We start from the raw sequence: 15402 nt of genomic DNA, 5'->3' as shown, positions 1-15402 counted from the left end.
GAATGAATGAATGAATGAATGAATGAATGAATGAATGAATGAATGAAAAAAGCATTTATTAAGTGCTTAATATCAAGGCACTCTGTTAAGTGTTGGGGAAACAAAAAGAAAAGCAAGTCAGTCCCTGCACTCAAGAAGCTCACATCTTAATGAGGGAGACAACACATATAGAAAGTTTCAGCTCTAAGTCGGGTGGAAAAGTCCTTTGGTCCTTGGGATGAAGCAGCAAAGCTGTATTTTGTTTAATATAGTTTCTACTGAAGAAACCACTTATTTTTCTGATGTTGAATAAACTGGCAATGTCAAAGACTTTGGTGGCAGAAACTTTTATTTTAAGTAGCTATGGCTGCAGCACCCACAGGAACAGGAGGCAGGACATATCTCTATAAGTTTGTTTCCTGGAATAATGGAGCCAACTGGAGGAAGCTCATCAGAAGGTGATATTGGTGATGGCAAGGAAGGTAGACCCCTTCTCCCTCGTGATTGTTTTCTATAATGATGCCCACAAGGTCTGGTCTGGAAACACAACCAGTAGTCTGAGAGGCACAACTAGTCCCAAAAAATCTTGGTTCAGGGTTCTGGCCATCATGATCTGCTGGAAAGTAGAAGTCAAAGTAATGGTGGCACTGATTTTCCTGGCACGTGGTGCTTCCTCACTCTCCCTCAAGGGGCCTTGTTATTTCAGCTAGGATGACTTGCCAGTCCTATATATAACTTCATGGCATAGTGGATACAGTTTTAGCTTTGAAGTCAGAAAGATCTAGGTTAAAATACCAGGCAAAATCTCAGATACTTTGGACAAGTTACTATCTTTACCTCAGTCTCCTCATCTACAATGGGGATTGATTTGTCAACTGGACAGAACTGGCCTCTAACCTGTGGGTGGCTACAGACAACCAGAGCAGGATAGAGACAGGAGAGTCAGGAATCAAACAAAAGTTCAATTTCAAAGTGAGGGAAATAGCTAACAAGCAAGGATATGTGTGCCAGGGTCCCGCCTGTAGTGGGGAGGGACCCATTTTAGTGTGGCTGAACCTTGATTTATACACTTGTGGCTAGACAAATAGTCAAATAGCATAGGGTGGCAACAGTAGTGAGGCACAACAGCAACAGTGAGGTCGTTCATAGCAGGGTATCATATCTGGGCCTCCTGGTGCTTACCTGAACTCAGGGACCATCAGTTCCAGAAGGGGAGCGCAAAAAAATGTTGTTATGCCTAGCTTAGGGCACAGCTTGCTTGCTGGACTTTAGCTGTGGAAAACAGGGTGTCTCCTAAAATCTTGATAGACTCAATGACCTTTAAGGTCCCTTTTGATTCTTAATCTATGATGTTATAAGCTAGGATCTTCCAGATCCTTAGAGATGTCAGGTAGTGGCATTGAAAGAACAACTAGGCTAGTAGCCCAAAGACTAAGGTTCAAGAGCAGGTCTGTCCCATAATACCTGAATAATCTTAGGTGAGTTGTTTACACTCTTTGGATTTTAATTTCCTTACTTGTAAAATGGGGGATTGGCTGAAGTGAATCCTCAGGTCTCTTAGAGGTAGGAATCCTACGATATTTATTTCTGACTAATCATGTGGTTCTAGCAGTGGCAAGCTGATTCCTGGTTCCCCAGCACCATATAGTACTGCTGCCGTACCAGGCCTCCTCACAGGCTGGATCACTGTAGAAGGATTGGAAGTAGATGGAGAAGACACTGAAGAAGTTCTAAAGGGGGTGGGTGGGGTTGAAGGATCATAAATGTTCCTAATGTATCTGTAACCAGGAATTACATGGACCAGACAAGTAAATAAATAAAAACACTGCACAGTAGGACAAAGGCAAAGGAGATCACTTTCATTCAGGAGAATGATGGAAAGCAGGGAGGATGCACAGGACCTAGACCTTAAAGAAAAAGGATTTAAAATGATAGAGAGAGAGAGAATGTTTTAAGAATGGAGGACAGCTGTCACAAATGCACAAAGGATAAGACCATTCAGTACATCACTCTGGCTAGAATTCTGAATGCATAATGGGGAATGAGATGAAAAGTTGGAACCCAACTGTGAAGTTGTAAAAGTCAGGCTAAGGATTTTTTATTTTATCCTACAGGCAACAGGGACTCACTGGAGGTAATGAAGTTAGGAATGACACAGTTGGATTTTTAAATCAGGCAGGCTATTCTGGCAACCATGTAAAGGAAAGATGGGAAAGAGCAGAGAATGGAAAAAGAAAGACCAGTTAGATGACTATTACAATAGTCCAGTCAATTAGTCATTCAGCAAAAATTTGTTGAGCACCACACTGGGAATACAAAGAAAGGCAAACATACTTTCTGGCTCTAAATGAGCTCACAAACAAATGGGAGTGGGACAACATCCAAATATCCCTGTGTATGAAAGATACAAATAGTGTAAGTGGCAGGTAATCTCAGAGGAGAGGTACTAGCAGTAGGGGGATGGCAAAGGTCTCCTACAGAAGATTTGAACAGAGTCTTAAAGGAATGTAGGGAAATTAGGAATCAGATTAAGGAGGGAAAACATTCCAGGCATGAAGAACAGGGACAGGTAAGGAGTTGAGAAATAAAGTATGGTATAATTATACTGTATAGTACATTTGTGGGAGTGAAATATCAGAATAATGGAGAGGTACAAAAGAAGCATACTGGAAAGGGTTTTGAATGCCAGACAGGATTTTATATTTGATCCTAAAGCTAAGAAGGAGCTGTCGGAGTTTACTGAGTTGGCAGAGTCAGCAGAGGGGTTACATGGTCATAAATGCTTTAGAAAAATCACTTTGACATCTAAGTGAAAGACAGATTGAATTAGGCATTCTTGAGTGGAGAAAAGGGTTGGTTCTGATAGATACTGAACAGAACTTAGCAAATGATTGGATGTGGTAGGTAAGAAGGAAAAAACAAAAATGAATACTCAAGCTTGGGTGACTCAGAGGACATTAATGCCATCAAAACAAATAAGAAAGTTAGGAAGAAAGTGGGAAGATGAGTTTGGGATAAGTTGAATTTGAGGTGCCATCAATATACAGATGGATATACAGGTGGAAATGCATTGCAGACTATTGGAAACATAAAAGTACTGATCAAAGGAGAAATCAGCACTGAAGGTAAAATTTGAGAGTCATCTTCATAGAGAGGATAATTAAAGTCATGTAAATGCATGATGTCTCCAGTTAAAAAGAGCATAGAGAGGCAAGGAAGGCATAGGGAAAGTCCTTGGGGGATATTCACATTTAGAAAACTGAAGGAGGGGAATAAAGAATTAAGATACTTAGAAGGAACAGTCAGAGAGGTAGGAGGTGAACCAAGAAGAGACAAGTTTCCATGAAGCCAAAGAGAGAGTATCAATGAGTCAATGGTGAACACTTGTCAAATACTGTAAAAACATCCCCCAAAATGAAGACTAACAAAAACCCATTGAATTTAGCAATTAAGATGTCACAGGAGACCATGGTCCAGAATTATGATTTCATTGACCAAGGATATTCTCTTGAACAATACAGATAAGTATCTATTCTTCCACTTAGAGAATTAACTATAAAATAGAGTTATCTTGGAGAAAGCAATTTCAACAGAGATGAGAGAGAGAGAGCCTAATTTACATATGTTTAAGAATGAGTGGGTGATAAAGAAGGCAATAAGTGAAGGCTACTCTCTTTAGAAGTTTAGTAGTGAATGGCTGGGATATATAAAATAAAGTTTGAGGGGATAGAATGGTCAAGGGAAGCTTTGGACTTTTCTTGTATTTATTTTTTAGATAAAATTACTGGATCAAAGATTTAGAGCTGGAAGAGAGCTAAGAGGACATTGAGTCCAACCTTCTCATTTTATAGACAAGGAAAACTGGGAAGATATGAGCAAACAGTAGACAAAAAGAACCAATAAACAAGAAGAGAAGGGAGATAGTGAGAGAAAGAGAGACAGAGACAGAGACAGAGGGATGGAACAAGGTGTCATAAAAGGTAAGATAAGAGCAAGGATATGTGGAGTGTGGCAAGGAGGAAGGCCACCTCATTCTCTAAGACTAGAGGGAAGGAGCAAAGGATGGATGAAGACATATAGAGGTAAATGATGAAGTGCTAAATTATGTGGTATAGGCTGTGGGTTATAAGAGTTCAAAGGAGAGGGAGATTAATGCGGACTAGAGAAATCAGCCAAGATTCCATGGATTTGAGCTAGGCCTTGATGGATGGGTAGGATTTGGATCCACAGCAGGGAAGGGAGGGCAGAAAACAATGGAGCATGACCAAAACTTATGATTCAATATGATATGGAAAACATGTGCAGATGCAGCATAAATGGAGATGAGGATATTATGAGACACACAACTCACCAAACTGCAGCAGCCCACAGGTAAAATGTGCTTTCCACCTTGATTTCAGGGAAGATATTGTTACCAAGAGAATTTTAGCACTAGCATTTTCTGACCTAATTGGGTTTGAATTTTCTATCTAAATGTTGCATTCATGTGGTTTCCTGCACTTCATAATTTAACATTTGTAAGAGAAAAAATGCAGTTGTGAAACCCAAATAAGGCACCACATTCAGAGGCAGGCAGCCAGCTGCTAACCAGAGTGACATCCAAGCATCATTCAAAGTGTCGCTCTCAGCTCAGCTTCAGAAAGAGGATGCTTAGAAATAAGAGGAAAAATAAATGCCGCTAAATATAAACAGCAGTTACAGATTTCACAGGGGGAAAGGGTGGCAGGTAAGCCATCTACACGATAAAAGGCAGCAGGGAAACTATAGATTTCCAATAGAAAAGGAAATAGCAAAAGCCCAAATGAAGCCTCTTTGTCATGTTTAATCGGCTCATTCTGTAACTGTACTGCATCTTGCCATCTCTTAAGTGGAGGTATATTACTACCCTTAGAATAGTGAAGGACTGGATCATTGGTATCAGTAGTAGCAAGGAACTCCACAAATTTAAACTGGAAAGCTTGACAGTTTTGCAAATAGCCATTTCCCAAGGCATGTCATTCATTCATTATGTGAGTGATGATTGAAAAAAAGTGATAATTATCATTTAATTCATTTTACTACTTGTGTACACTGTGAGGAGGGAGGCAGTTCTAAGGGCACATAGGGTGGTATAATTGTTTATGTGATATAATACAGTTTTAGTACTTATTGCTATGGCCAATTTTTTTGTTGTTGTTATTTTTACTGGTATGTAAAACTTTTATTACCTTACTTTCTACTTCTTTTTTATTATTTTGAGTTATCAACATTCACTTTCATAAGTTTTTGAGTTTTAAATTATTCTCCCCCTCCCTCCCCAAAACAGCATGCAATCTGATATAGGTTATACATATACATTCCTATTAAACATATTTTCCCATTAGTCATGTTATAAAGAAGAATTAGAACCAATAGGAGAAACCACAAGAAAGAAGAAACAAAACAAAACAGAAGAAAAAAAGAGAGCAGATAGTATGCTTCAATCTGCCTTCAAACTCCTTAATTCTTTCTCTGGATGTGGATAGCATTTTCCATCATGAGACTTTTGGAGATGTCTTAGATTCTTGCATTGCTGAGAAGAGCTTAGTCGATCAAAGTTAGTCATTGCACAATGTGGCTGTTACTGTGTACAGCATTCTCATGGCTGTGCTCACTTCACTCAGCATCAGACCATAACAAATCTTTCCAGGTTTTTCTGAAGTTGCTATGACTAGTTTCAGGGGTAGTTTATTTCCTTCCTAGAGCATCTGACCACTTCCAAATAGCTAAAGTTGCCACTCAAGGAATAAAGGACATTGGATGCTCTGAATAAGAGGTACCTTCCCACCCATTTCATGCTAGATAGCCACAACAGATCCAGAGCTGGGAGAGTCCTTAAAAGCACCTAATTAAAATGACTTGATCAAGGCCACACAGGTAGCTAGGAGAAAAGTCAGATTTAATACCAGGTCCTCTGACAATAAATGCACAGCTCTTTCATGAAAATCCATGCTGGCTAGTTCCAGCCAAGACTTCTAGCTACTCTTTATATATAAAGGATGGAAGGAAACATTAAGTGTCTATTATCTGTCAGACAGTTTACAAATTTATTTCATTTGATCTTCACAACAACTCTGGAAAGTAGGTAATATCTCTATTTTGCAGATGAGGAAACTGAGGCAGACAGAGGTTAAATGACTTGTCCTGGGTCACACAGCTAACAAGAATCTGAGGCCAAATTTGAACTCAGTCCTCCCCTCCCCCCCACTCTATCCACTATGCTACCTCACTACCTAAGATAATTGATCTACTTCCACGTCTTTGCATAATCTTTCCTCTGCCTCTAATCTCTCTCTTTCTCTCTCTCTTTCTCTCTCTCTCTCTCTTCCTCCTCCTCCTCCTCCCTACTTCTTGAAGCTTCCAGTTCCTTTTAAAACTTAGCTCAAGTATTGCTTCTTTCAATATGCCCTTCCTCATTCCCCCAGCTGTTAACCCTGCCCTTGTAACACTGTACTTATTTTGTTCATATCTCACTATCAACATGTTATCAGCTCCCCCACCCCAACAGATGTAAGCTCCAGGAGAGAAGATACTGTCCCAGTTTTTGGCTTCGTATCCCCAGTGACCAGCAAAGTGCCTGGCACATAGCTGTTATTTAATAGATGCCTGCTGATAGACTGACTGACTGCCCATTATCAGACATTCAAATCCAGAGAAAGGAATCTCCCTTAGTGATAAGATCATAGGTCGAGAGCTGGAAGGGGCTTCAGAGGCCAGCCAGCCCAGCTCTCTGAATCTTATCTATTTTATACAGGAGGAAATTGGAGCCCAATGAGGCGAAAGGATAGGCCCAAGGTCCAACAAGTGATAAATATCAGAGGTAGAATTCGAACGAGCTCCTAGTCTTCATTTTGTTAATTCTGGTATTCTCAGCTAAAAAGGCAGCTGGTCATGATTCTTTCTATCGACAAATAAAGTTTATTCAGATAGTATCATTTTGTTAATTACTGAAACAAACACATCATGTACTGGGTTGTATTACTTGGATTTTTCATTAAGAAAACAAATCCTCCAATATCCTACTGCTTGTGTTGGTCAGAAATAGTTGCACCCTCTAATAAGATGTTCAGGCATACAAAATAAATGAGAGTTAATGAAATTAGAAGACAATACACACCAAGCCCTTCAGTTCAGAAGACTTACCTAAAATCACGTATGTTTCAAGACCATTCATGCAGCCCTCTGTCTACTCTTGCTCTCTTTCTCACTGGGTGCAGCTGAACTTCTCCTGAGGCCTGGGAATAAACTCTTTCATTGTGCTCCAATATGCTGTGGTATAACAAAAACAAAAACAATCAAGACAAGACGTCAGAATGAAAATGCCACTTCAAGTGTTTGTTCGGTGGCCCCGGGGAAATCCCTGGCCTTTCTCAAATATGTATCTTATAACCTCAAACAAGCATGTTCATCACTACCACATCAGCTATCAGACAACTGATCTACATCAAGTCTTTCTGGGGTAACTTTTAGTGACAACCTAAAACATCTGAAAATATTTTCTAAACCCCAAGGAAGTGAGTATTAGTGAATTAAATGAGCATCAAGGTATGCATACTTCATTGAGATTCTAGTTACAAAAATGAAGGCTTACTTGTGGAAAGAAATCAAATATGCAAACGGAGAAGAGATTAGCTTTCAGAATACGGTTCTCATTTTTTAAAAGTTTGTGTGAGGTCTGAAAGTCTGCCTAATGACATGGAAGAGTTTAGCTCCAGAATGCGCAAGATGTTAGGTGTTTCAAATTAATTTTATTTCATTTGATAAATATGTATGAAAGCACTTACTATGTGTAAAACACCATGTTAGGTATTTTAAGAAAAATACAAAGATGAATAAAACACAGGCCCAGGGTTGTAGAAGATAACGAGAGGGTTTTTTTTTGGGTCCACATCTGTGATATCATCAGTGTCAGGAAGTCTAGTGTAGAAATCCCCCTCCAGCAACGCATGTTTATTGTTCCTTGGTAATTGATAATCTTAGTTGTTAGAGGACAATGAAAAAAGCTGTGTCCCACCGTGGCCACATGGCTAGTTATGTGTCAAAGGGCAGCACCTAAACTCGGGTAATCCTGACTCGAAGGTCATACTTCTATATACCATACCAAGCTTCCCCTCAGTATGGGAGACAAGTCATGAAATTAAAATTAAAGATAAAGTATGAGAAACATCATTTAGAGAGTTACCAAGTGTCAAAAGGGTCTCAGGATAACCTCTTTCAGCCACATTATGACATAGCAAAAGGCTTGTATGGGATTATCAGAATGAATTAAACTATTATTAATATCTTGATATGAGTTTATTTTTTAAAGGCTAAGAAGATAAGAAAGTAATAAGGAAAGAGAATTTTCCATTTCAATTTAGAAACAGAAAGTTGATAGGTTTGGGTTGTCTGACTCAATTGTGATAAAATCTCTTCTACATAAATTTAAAAGTTAGTCTACATTATGAATTTTAAATGCTTGGTTAAGAAGATGCATGCCTCTTAACCCCCACTCACAGCAGCCACTCAAGCCTACACAGCAGAGCCACTATATGCCAATATCACTATGAAAAGATCTTTTTTTTTTTTTACCTTGTGTTCACAATGCTCATGCTAGATAGGGTGCAAGTCTAAGTGATTTTTTTTCTAGTGCTCTATTAAAGCTATTTTTCCCCCTTTGGTTTGAAGAAATAGTATAAAAGCATTATCTGTATTTTTTCAGGCTAACTTGTGTTTGCTCTTTCCATTTTAAACAGGGAAGTCAGCTGGGCACAGTCTTCAGCCCTTGCTCAGAGCCAAGGATTAGCTGCCAGTCATCCCTTGACCTCCAATCTCTACCCATTCTGCTCCTAAGCTTCCAAGTCAATCATTAATATTCTCACCTCAAATGTGTCAACCTTGAACTAAGAAAGATAATACCTGTTTGTTGCACATAATTAGCTAATATTTGGAAAGCCCTCTGAAGATGAAATCACTTGATTTTCTAAAACTTCCCCTTCTCCCCACTCTGGGCTTTATATATGGTCCGGCTCAGGCACAATAGAACCATTTAATAAATACTTTCTGATGAAGACAAAAATGATAAAACAAGTAAGTGAAAGCTAAGCAGACCAATTCAAATTATTTATGTTGAACTCTGTTGCCAAGCCAATGGATAGAATGGAGGGGATAAAATTATCCAAAAATGGGTGAGAACAGTTTGGGTGTTTTCATGTCCTTCTACCTTTGAAGGATGAAGACAAATCCCTAACACTATCATCTGATCTTCTGATGGAACCTAAGGACCCTTGGGCTTTGCCATAGATAATACTACAGCACCGATGGGCCTTTATCATGTATTCCCAGCTATCTGAACTGTCTTTTACGTGCTGTCTTCCCCAATTAGAGTGTGAGCTCCTTCAGAGAAAGGACTTTTCCCCTTTTTTATGCATAGTCTCAGTGCTTAGCACAGCTTGGCACATAGTAAGTGCTTAATAAATGCTTTTTTCATTCATTCATCCAATGAATTTCTACAATGAATTAGGATTGTGATGATTTCACCTGTTCTTAGAGCTCTATTCAGGTCTTTTCACCAATTCTGCTCCCACTCAAATGTTTGAGGAACAGCTAACATATTGATACATAATTAAATCATCCTAAATCAGGAATTCTGAAAGATAACAAACTGTCTTTATCTTGCCTCCACCATGGAAACAGAATTTTAGGGGGCAAATATTCAGATTCATGATGAATTAAGACCTGGATATGGATTTACATTTTAATTCCATAAAAACAACTCCAGCAAAACATTACTTGGAGAAGTTAATGCTACAGGAATAGATACAAATAATGGGGAGTTGGAGCCTGCCAGGAGGAGAGCAAGGGTTTGGCACCAAATGAAGTGTGCTCTGGACTTTTTGATGGGCTGTGTTACAATGTCTAATCAAAATTATTACAAAATTTCAAAGTTCTGCAGGATATGCCTGGATTTTATATGAAGCCCTTCTGTCATTTAAATGTAATTAAAAACATTTTTTCTCTTAAACTTCATCAATAGCATTAAACATAATTCAGTGTAATATGTGTGGATACATATACATTTACTTTTCCTGAAATTAAAAAAATGGTGAAATTCATTGCTACATTGTACTCTTTTCATGTGTATACTCAACCAATCTCTTGGAGGCAGAATGATGTTGTGATACTACAATGTCCTTTTCCAGGGGTAAAAATCAGGCTTGTAGTGGGAAAGAGATTATACTGCTTACTGAGAAGAATTAAACTAATCTCACTTGAAAGTGTCTTTAGTTATGATGATTGTTTATCTCCACAGAGATAGGGAGGAAGAGCTGCAAGTGATATGTTATGTGAATTATAGCCAGCTTTCAATTACATCTACTTTTGGGGGACCTAACATCAATTGCATAAAAGAAACCTCCTGATAATTCACCAGACCTCATTTTAAATAAGAATTCCAGCCTACACCTCTGCCAAACATTTATTTTTCCCCACCAGAGCTGTTAATAAATAGTAAAATTAAGTGCCAAGAATTTCATCTCCCCCAAACTGCATGTCAACTGAGGCAAAGCCTGACAGGCCTTAAGTGACTTAGACAAAACTCCAGAAAAGAAAAAAAAAAACTAAGCAACCTTCAAGAGACCTGGATAAGTCACAAATTTGCCTGATTAACAGAATTAGGACTACATAGAGAGTTTGGTACCATGCAGTGGTTTTTTTTATTAAGTTTCCATTTGCTCAGTTATTTTGTGTTTTTTATCGGAAAAGTATTAGAAGAGACAGCACTGATACTGCAGATAAAGTACTGAACTGGAATCCAAGAGATATGGGTTCTGGATTTGGAGTTAGGAGAGACCTGAGTTCAAATCTCATCTCCAAATCTTATGTCTAATTGTTTGATGACAGGTAAGTCAGTTAACCTCTCTAAACATCATGAGTAAAAGGAAGATAAAAATCAAAAGTCAGGAGGATCATATGACATAAGCTATGTAAAGCAGTTTATAAACCTGAAAAGGCTACATTAATGCCACAGCTGTTTTTGTTGCAGTTATTGGTATGATGATGATGGTGCCCACACTGTGGCCTTAGACAAGTCACAAGTTTTCTGGACTTCAGTCTCCTATCTGTGAGATGAAAAGGATTGAACTAGTGCTGATATGGGTGTGTTTCTATTTCTTTTAGTACTGTACCAACTTGCTGGTCACTGAACAAAGATCACATGACAAGACTATCAAAATTTATATTCATGTTTTAAGATGAACTAAGACCCATATGATCCTTTGCACTCTCTGTTTTATCATCCACCACTAAATCACCATCACTGGGGATGAATAAGGAGGCCCTCTAGGGTAGAGTGCCACTTTGTACATCTGCCTATTCTGTCCCTCCCCCCCAAAAAAATCTATCACTGGACAAGATGGAGGACTAGACATTTTCTCTGGGACCCATGACCTCTCAAAGCTCTCCAAAACAGAAAATATGCATCAAAGACAAAGCACGGTTAGCTGTCTCCATAGGCTAAGACACCCAGTATCCAAAAGAAGGTTAAAAAAAATGATGTGGATGCTGATGTTCACGGACCCTGAGCTCACTCAGCACCCCTCCCCTACTTCCCACTACCAGCAGTACCCACTAGCAGTCCCAAACACCCAACATAGAACAAAGCTTCTACCCACTCATACCCTAACTCATGCTCACTCTTTACAGTGTTGTGGAGTTCTCATGTCCAGGCCAGGACAAACAGTCAACACAACCTCAGCACTATAGGAGCAATAACTTCCTAGAGGCCACTACCTCATAGCATCCATTCTGCAAAGCTCTGAAATCCAGAAGCCAGAGCAAACAGGCAACACTCAACTGCTGGGGTCAGGCCACTGACAGTTCCTTTGAGGAACAGAGGGAGTGGGACAGGACACTGGAGTGTGGGTGGAGCTGGGGTTCAGGGGTGGGAAAGGAAGCAGAGTAGGAGGGGATGTTTCTGTAATACTCCACTAAGCCTGAGAAAAAGAGTTCAGCATCAAACTGGGCCAGTTCTGATCACCCAAAAGTTACTTGAGACAGAAGCCTAGACTGGTGAATCTGAATAGAAGAGGCTGGTACACTTTGAGATCCAGATCTTAAGGTAACAACTATCACAGGGGAGGGAGTCACACAGTAAAGAGGGGGGAAACAGGGCAGGGAGGGAAAGACCGAAATTACCTAAGAGATTTTAGGAAAAAGAAAACTCAAAGAACTTGAACATAATAAGCAGACAAACCAATACAAAATTTTAACAATCGGCTTCCAGATTTAGTAAATGAGTTCAAGGATCTATAAATAAATTGTTGTTGTTTAGTCATTTCAGTTGTGTCCAAGTCTTCATGACCCCTTTGGGGGTTTTCTTGGCAAAGATACCGAAGTGGTTTGCCATTTTCTTCTCCAGTTCATTTTACAGATGAGAAAATTAAGGCAAACAGGGTTAATTGATTTGCCCAGGGTCACACAGCTAGTAAGTGTCTAAGGTTGGCTTTGAACTCAGGTCTTCCTGACTCCAGGCCTGGCACTCTATCCACTGTGCCATTTAGCTGCTCTATGAATACCACAAAATAAAGGAAAATGATCAAACACTGGATGAGACAGAGAATTCTATAGAATGTGAGAAGAACATGGAACCACAATCTACTATTCCTGAGTGGTTCAAAAGAGAAATAAGAGTTATGATAGCAGAATTTATGGCCCGCATAGCAAAATAATGGACAGAATAGAAAAACTGTGATTTGCAATTGCAAGTCTCACAAACACACACAAAAAAGCAAAGACTAAACAATAGATTGAAAATGCAAATGTACAGAAATGAAGGATAATGTAGAAGAAAAGAAGCCAAAGACAATAACCTTAAAAGAAAACATGCTGATCTCAAAGAAAAGATACAAAAAGACAACCTAAGTTTCATAGGTCTTTCAGAAAAAATATGACAGGACAAAAAACCTTAATCCCTCATAATACAAGAAATAATAGAAAAGAACTGCCCAGAACTTCTAAAAATAAAAAATGAAATACCAATTGAAAGAATTCACATATCACCTCCAGAAAAGAAAGAAAAAAAACAACAATGCTATAAACTCCAACACACACAGTGTTTAAATTTAACCATTCAAATCTGAAACAATAAGTTCTGTAAGCAATCAGGAGAATGACCTTCTAATACAAAGAAAAGGAAATTTGAAAAAAAGCAAGACTATTCTGTATCCACCAGAAAACACAGGAGGGAATGGAATAATGTGTTAATAAGAGCAATAGCTCTCAGGAGGCAGACCAAGGTGATCTACCTTGCAAATATGAGAGTAATCATAAATGAAAAAAAAAAGATGAATGTTCAATAATAAAGAAGAGTCTGAAATATTTTTAGAAGGAAAACCAGAACTGAAGAGACTCAATAATTATTGGGGTCATGAATCAGAGAATGAGGATCTACAATAGCTAGAAAGAGAAGATGGTACCTACAACTATCTCTGAAAACAGCTGTACAAACCCCCAAAGCTTGGGACAGTACATTCTCCACATTGGAAACAGACTTGTACCTTAACAAAGAGTTTAAAACTCAAGTAATTGGTTGGGATCATGAGCAAGCAGCGCAAAAAGAGTCAGACCATATTACCTTACTTTGGTGACAAAGAAGATCAAAACATACAACCAGAAGAAGAAAACAAAGTCAAAACTCCTACATCCAAAACTTCCAAGAAAAATATGAATCAGTCCCAGGCCTTGGAAGAGCTCAAAAGGGATTTTGAGAAGCAAGTAAGAGAAGTAGAGGAAAAACTGGGAAGAAAAATGAGAGTGATGCAAGAAAATCATGAAAAGCAAGTTAACAGCTTGCTAAAGGAGACTCAAAAAAATACTGAAGAAAATAACACCTTAAAAAATAGCCTAACCCAAATGGCAAAAGAGGTCCAAAAAGCCAATGAAGAAAAGAATGCCCTAAAGAGCAAAATTGGACAAATGGAAAAGGAAGTCCAAAAAATTACTGAAGAAAATACTTCCTTAAAAATTAGAATAGAGCAATTGGAAGCTAGTGACTTTATGAGAAATCAAGACACTGCAAAACAAATCCAAAAGAATGAAAAATTAGAAAACAATGTGAAATATCTCATTGGAAAAACAACTGACCTGGAAAACAGATCCAGGAGAGAGAATTTAAAAATTATTGGACTATCTGAAAGCCATGATTAAAAAAAGAGCCTAGACATCATCTTTCAAGAAATTATCAAGGAAAACTGCCCTGATATTTTAGAACCAGAGGGCAAAATAGAAATTGAAAGAATCCACCTATCTCCTCCAGAAAGAGATCTCCAGAGGAACACTCCTAGGAATATTGGAGCCAAATTCCAGAGTTCCCAGGTCAAAGAGAAAATATTACAAGCAGCCAGAAAGAAACAATTCAAGTATTGTGGAAACACCATCAGGATAACACAAGATTTAGCCGCTTCTACATTAAGGGACCACAGGGCATGGAATATAATAATCCGGAGGGCAAAGGAGATAGGATTACAACCAAGAATCACCTACCCAGCAAAACTGAGTATAACTCTTCAAGGGAAAAAATGGTCATTCAGTGAAATAGAGGACTTTCAAGCATCTTGATGAAAAGACCAGAGCTGAATAGAAAATCTGACTTTCCAACACAAGACTCAAGTGGAAAATGAAGAGTTAAACAGGAAAGAGAAAATCATAACAGACTTATTATGGTTGAACTGTTTACATTCCTGCATGGAAAGATGATATTTGTAACTCATGAGACCTTTGTCAGTATTAGGGTAGTTGGAGGGAAAAAATTATATGTATGTATATACATAGATAGATAGATAGAGAGATAGATAGATAGATGGATAGATACATAGCTACATAGATGGATAGATAGATAGAGGGCACAGGGTGAGTTGAAGATGAAGGGGTCATATCTGGAGAGTAAAATTAAGGGATGAGAGAGGATTATACTAGGAGAAGGAGAAAGGGAAAGGTAGAACGGGGTAAATTATCTCACAAAAAAACAGAAAAGAAAAGGCTCTTACAGTGGAGGGGAAACGGGGGAAGATGAGAGGGAATGAGTGAATCTTATTCTCGTAGGATTTGACTTAAGGAGGGAATACCATACACACTCAATTGGGTATGGAAATCTTTCTTACTCTACAGGAAAATGGGAGGGGAAGGGGACAAGAGAGTAAGGGGATGATAGAGAGGAGGGCAGATTGGGAAAGGGGGTAATCAGAAGCAAATACTTCTGATGAGGAACAGGGTCAAAAGAAAGAATAGAATAAATGTGGGGGGGCAGAATAGGATTAAGGGAAATAGAGTTAATTTTTCACAGCATGTCTACTATGGAAGTGTTTTGCATAACTGCACAAGTATAGCCTATATTGAGTTGCTTGCTTTTCAATGAGGGTGGGTGGGGAG

General features: G+C 38.7%; 1 protein-coding gene across 3 annotated transcripts in view; it reads right to left on the bottom strand.

The window, feature by feature from the left end:
* The window catches only part of ATXN1 (ataxin 1), a 492208-nt gene that overhangs the window by 387593 nt on the left and 89213 nt on the right, over positions 1-15402 (bottom strand). For all 3 annotated transcript variants that reach the window (XM_027875603.1, XM_027875900.1, XM_027875680.1), the window contains exon 3: positions 7141-7266. The gene's annotated coding sequence lies outside the window, so the exon portion shown is untranslated. The remainder of the gene's footprint in view (positions 1-7140; positions 7267-15402) is intronic.

The sequence above is a fragment of the Vombatus ursinus genome, unplaced genomic scaffold (genome assembly GCF_900497805.2).
Source record: "Vombatus ursinus unplaced genomic scaffold, bare-nosed wombat genome assembly UNPS02000577.1, whole genome shotgun sequence".
NCBI lineage: Eukaryota > Metazoa > Chordata > Mammalia > Diprotodontia > Vombatidae > Vombatus > Vombatus ursinus.
This window is presented reverse-complemented; position numbering and strand designations above follow the sequence as displayed.